At 42.3% G+C, this 5529-nt stretch overlaps 1 long non-coding RNA gene across 1 annotated transcript; it reads right to left on the reverse strand.

Moving 5' to 3' along the window:
• Positions 1–567: 567 nt before the first annotated feature.
• On the reverse strand, positions 568–4344 carry LOC142077504 (uncharacterized). The gene is made up of 2 exons (XR_012671872.1): positions 4208–4344; positions 568–2248 (listed from the first exon to the last, which is right to left on the reverse strand). It is a non-coding gene; the product is annotated as an uncharacterized LOC142077504 (long non-coding RNA).
• Positions 4345–5529: the final 1185 nt, after the last annotated feature.

A 5529-nucleotide genomic window follows, 5' to 3' on the forward strand; every position in this document is an offset into this window, starting at 1 on the left:
TTTTTTTACTCTCATAGTTCTTTTCGGTTTGAATTTTTGTTTCTAGGTGTACTTTAATATCATTTGCTTTCCCTATTTTGTAATTTTTTCCTGTTTCTTGTATCCCATCGCTTTTACAATTTTTGTTCCATGTCTACTTTTATCAAGATGTCTCTGATTTGTCATTGTTTCCTATCTGTCCTGCTTTTAAATTTTCTTTCCTTGTGCATTTTTATCCAGTTTGCTGTCTCTTTTTTTTTTTAATTCATTCTAGTCTGTCCCGTACCTGGTCGCTTTTAGAGTTTTCTTTTTATGTCTCTGTCTAATTAGGTTTTTTTGCTTTTTAATATTTTTTTTTTCTTAACTTCTTCACTTTTGAATTTTTGTTTCTATGGTCACTTGTATGTATTCTTATGTCGGTATTATTTGCTTTTTTTTAATCTGTCTTCTACATTGTCACTTTTAACATTTTCTTGCTGTCTATTTTTATCAAGATGTCTAACCTTATTTCTTTATTATTTCCTGTCTGTCCTGTGTCATGTTCCTTTTAAATTTTTTTCTATATCTACTTTTTTCCAGTTCACAGTCTTTATTTTTTATTTCATTCTAGTTTGTGCCATACCCCGTCGGTTTTTAAATTTTGTTTCTGTGTCTTTGTTGATTTAGTTTGCTCTTCTTGTTTTTTAACTTTTCCTTTATTTCTTTTATCTTGTCGCTCTTAAATTTTTTTTTGCTACGTCTGCTTTTATATAGTTCCTGTCCCTATTTTTTTGTTTCTTCCTCGTCTGTTGTGTACTCTCTCAATTTTTCTATTTTTTTCCTACGTCTCTGTTTATTTTGTCCTCCTTTAGTAACTTTTTTCAATTTTTTAATGTCTACTTTTATCTAGTTTTCTGTCCCCATTTTTTCATTTTTTTCTCCTCTGCCTTGTGCCCTTTTGCTTTTAAAATTTTCTTTCTATGTCTACTTTTATCAAGCTGCCTATCCCTATTTTTTAATTCTTTCTGCTTTGTCACATACTCTGTCACTTCTTAAATTTTCTTTGTCTCTTATTTTTTTTCTCTTCTCTTGGTTCATCCCGAGATTTTAGAGCGTCTCCTCGGCACGCTTTTATCTCTGGAGTGTAATTCATACCCCTCTCGATTTGTCAGAACATCTCTCAGGTCATCCTCTTCCTCAGAGCAGTCTTTTTGTCCTCTCCTCCATCTCGCTCGCCTCCAATGGGTCAGCATCTCCCTCATGACGTCGGTACTCTGTTCAAACCCCTTTCGGAGTACCTTTGTGCCCTCGAGCAGTCTCTCCGGTCGCCTCAGCACCCCTCTATTTCTGTCACGATGCTTCCTGCGAGCATCCTTGTGTTCCATGGCCAACTTTTAGTTCTGCAGCGGGCTTTGTGTCTTTCTTATTCAGACATAACTCTCCCTCAGGCTTTTGCTTTGTGTCCCAGAGCCGCCTTCTGTCTCTCTTTTGCTCTCGGCACCCTTCTTCTCCCATCATCGTACCTCCTGAGGCCTTCCTCGTGATCCAGAGCCCTCTTTTGGTTCTGTAGCGCACTTTGCACCCTTATCGCTCGCTGAGAACCATTCCCGATGCCACCTTTCTTCTCCAGAACAGTCGGATTGTTCTCTGCGCTAACTAGGATACTCTGTTTGGTCCCTGGTCCCCTGAGGACATCTGTAGTCTGTTCAAATCCCCTCTGGACTTCATCATCATGTCCTCGAGCCTTCTGCTACTGTCACAATGCCTCTCAGGTCTTAGATATTCCCCGCAGCACACTTTTAGCTCCATAAGCACCCTTTGGGCTCCTCATGTTACAATTGTGCCTCTACTAAGATCTCCGTTTCCAAAATAGAGCATTCTTTTTCTTCTCTATGCCATTTAGGATGCCTCCCAAGACCTGCCTTGGGCTCCGCAGCATTTTGGTAACGCTTGACCTCCCTTTCGATCTCTTTTATTCCTCTGTGGTCCCAGTCACCTTGCCTCCCGAGACCTTCTTTGTGTCCCACGGTTCTGTTTTAGCTCTGTAATGGCCTTTGATCCTCTCTAGTTACCTCGAACCCTGTTCTTGGGTTTGTTTGAGCTTCAGAGTACGTCCTCTGTGCCATCTAGGGTGCCTCTGTTTGGTTCCTGGCCTCCTGAGGACATCTGTAGTGTGTTCAGATCCCCTCCGGACTTCTTTCTTGTGTCCCTTAGCCTTCTTTGGTCTCTCTGGCCCAATCGGGACCCCTCCAATGGCGTCACGATACTTACTGATGCCTTCGAGATTACCCTTAAAAAAAAAGTACACTTTTAACTTTGTAGCCGACCTCGCACCTCTCTCATTTCATCAGAAAAATTCCCATGTCTGAATCTGTGACCCAGCTCAGTCATTCTGTCCTCTCTTTCTTCTAGCCATGCCTCTATTCATTCCCTGGCCCTCTGATGACATGTTTACTCACTTCACACCCCTTCTGGATTTGATCATTGTGTCCCTAATCCTTTTTCTATCTCTCTGGCTTGCTCAGGACATTTTTTCTCCCAGTCACGATGCCTCCCGAGACCTTCCTTGTGCTCCATGTGCATCTTGTAGCGCTTTGAGCAGTAGAGCTCTCGTTTGTTTCTATACGCTATCTAGGATTGCTGTGTTTAGTCCCTGGCTGCCCGGGACCATCTGTACGCTGCTCAGATGATAACCCGCATTTCTCTTTGCCATCCCCAAGCCTTCTTTTGTTCACCAGCCCCCCTCAACACCCCTCTCCTCACAGTCACTCTGCCTCCTGAGACCCTCATCGGTTTCCACGGCACCTCGTAGCATTTTATCTCCCTTTTAATCTCTCTTGTTTCGTCAGAGCCTCCCGTCTGTCTTTGCTATGCAGCGCTCACTTATCTTTCTGCCGTCGAGGGTGTCTTCGTTCTGTTCCTCTTTCTCTGTCACCTGTAGTTTGCCTAGATGCCCTCCTGAGACTGCAAGGCCCTCGCTGTGTTTCCAAGCCTTTTTGTTTTAACCTGCTCCCTCCTAATTCCTCTACTCTCTATAACAATGTCATCCGAGTCCTTTCTTGTAGTCCGCAGCACTCTCATAGCACTTTAGTTCCCTTTCGATTTTGTTTTTGTGCGCTTCACAATGCTCTTATCTTACTCTCTGCCACTTAGGATGCCTTCATTCAGTTTCCAGCCCCCTGATGACCTCTGTACTTCGTTGAAATCTGCTTCAGAGTTTCTCATTGTTACCTCTGAGGCTTCTTTGGTCTCTCAGGCCCCATCAGTACTCTTGCGCTCCCTTTGCCGAGCTCTCATGAGACATCCCCTACGCCCCAGAGCACCGTTCTAGCGCGGGAGGGCACTTTGCACCCCTTTTTTCACCTCAAACCCTTCCTGAGTCAGCCTCTGGTACCCCGGTAGGTCTTTCTGTCCTCTCACCAGTTTGGCGTGCCTCCCTTCGTTCCCTGGTCCCCTGAGAACATCTGTAATTTGTTAAATTCGCTTTGGAGCTTGTTGCATTCCCAAGACTTCTTTGGTCTCTCTGGACCCTTTGAGATCTCTCTAATTCCTGCGACAATGCCTCTTGTTCTGTCAGAACCTTTGCTGAAACCTTCTTTGTGCTTCACAGCAGCGTGTTTGTTTTCTGTTTTATAGTATGTTTCTGTTTGGCATCTGATACCCCAAGACGACTATTGTCGGCTCAAATATCCTTTTAGAGTTTTCCAGAGAAGGTGATAGCCTTCATCTGTTGTGATGGACACATCTCCTGAGATTGTTTTTGTTGCGTTTTGCAACTTTTTTTTGTTTTAGCTACTTAAGTAATAATTAAGCTGTTTCATACAGCTTTTGATACATTTTTTGTATTTCTATGGTGTTTTCATGTTTTCTGTCCTTTGGGACTCATCTAGTTTTATTAAGGAAGTCAGCTGGAGACACCGTTGAGATGATTCTGAATTATCAGTGATTTACACTAAATAATTTACTTTTTCACCAGAGATTTTTTTGAGTAGTGATTCTTATGGGATCTAATTATGCTTTGTCATTCAGTCCTATCCAGAACATAGTTCTGGTAGAAATTAGGTAACGTACATGGTCTTGCTGGAAATGAAATATAACCTCTTAACACTTTCTTTTTTTTTATAGGAAACTAACACACATAACTTTTGATGTTTTCATTGTATTTTATAAGTTACTTTCCTGTGTAGCTTAGTGTACGATCTCTGTTTTTTTTATCTACGCCCCAGAAAAATGAAGTTTCATTCCTTACCCTGTCACATCGCTGATGCAATACATGTACTTGCAGTAAAAGAGCAGGTATCGTCATTTCCAATAAGGGTCGCTTCCTCTGGTGCTTTGTATGCTGTAAACTTAAAGCAGATGAGAAAACTCTTTGCTGCTCCTCCAGCCGCCTTTATTCTTTCTGGCAATTCGCCCCTCCCCTTTCCCAGGTGATTGTGGGAAGGGTGGTGGGCGGGGCCCCGAGTATATGAGCCACAGCCTCTGATCAGGGAGCCCATTCTGCTCCTGGGTTTCTTTAGGATTAGTGCTTTTCTGTGCATTCTATTGATTGTAGGTTTCAAATTAAGCTATTTGGGCTAATGTGGTTTTGTGGTTAAGAAAGGAGATGTGTCTATTTGAGGTTTGGATTTCAAGACCAGTCAAGGTTCAGCAGAATATTTGGTAGAAGGTATGTTTGTATGCAGCTTGGTTTTTTTTTCAGGTTAGTAATTATACATTACATTAAATTTACATTCCCTGCTTAGAGTGAACAATATGGTTTGATAATATGGTAGGTTTTTTTTTTTAAGAGCGTTGTTTTTTCCTGAAATTTCTGACATAATTGAACATGGTATCTTAGTCGGTTTCCAGATTTGCTGTATCCTGTGCAAGTTATTTACATGATTTTTTAGTAGTACTGGTGATGAGATTATGTGCTACAGTTTAAAGTGAGTATCTTACGTGTATCTTGGCACGTTATTTTAGCCTTTATCAAGAAAGCAGTAGAAACCTAAGGCATAGTGTCTTTTAGGCTCATTGCCTTTCTGGATTGGCTGCAGAGTACCTTGTTGTTCCTCAAATCTTTGCAGTTTCTGGCAGGTCTCTTGTAGATTATAAGCTTCATGATTTCAGTTAAGTTGCAGGTATGTAGCAGAGCCTGGAGTCTGTGGGAAGACAGAGGATAAGAAATGCTTGCTGAATACAGGTCAAAGGTTAGAAAAGCAGATTTTGAGGAGTGGCTGACAGGGAGGGTTCAGGTGTGCAAATAGATGGTAGGAGCTGTCAGGAAGGAGTGGAGTTCTTCAGGTAAACAGAACGAGTTTCTTAAGTTTTGAGACCAGGGCATGTTTGGGAAAAGGAGCAGGGTTCTAAAGGTGTGACAGTGCTTGTGAGCAGATGGTGTCATGGGCCGTGATTGGGGGGTGGTGAGGTCAATTGTTTGGGTTTTGTGCTTTTGGGGTCTTAGTGCTGCCTGAGTATGTAAGTCAGTCAAAGGGATTTATTAGTTTGTTTTGGTGGTGGTCCCTCTCTTTGGCAAAGCAGTGTAGAACAGCTGTGTGCCTCTCTGCATTTTCCTGAGGTGGGCCCGGC

This window comes from Calonectris borealis, unplaced genomic scaffold, assembly GCF_964195595.1.
Source record: "Calonectris borealis unplaced genomic scaffold, bCalBor7.hap1.2 HAP1_SCAFFOLD_277, whole genome shotgun sequence".
In the NCBI taxonomy this organism is placed as follows: Eukaryota; Metazoa; Chordata; class Aves; order Procellariiformes; family Procellariidae; genus Calonectris; species Calonectris borealis.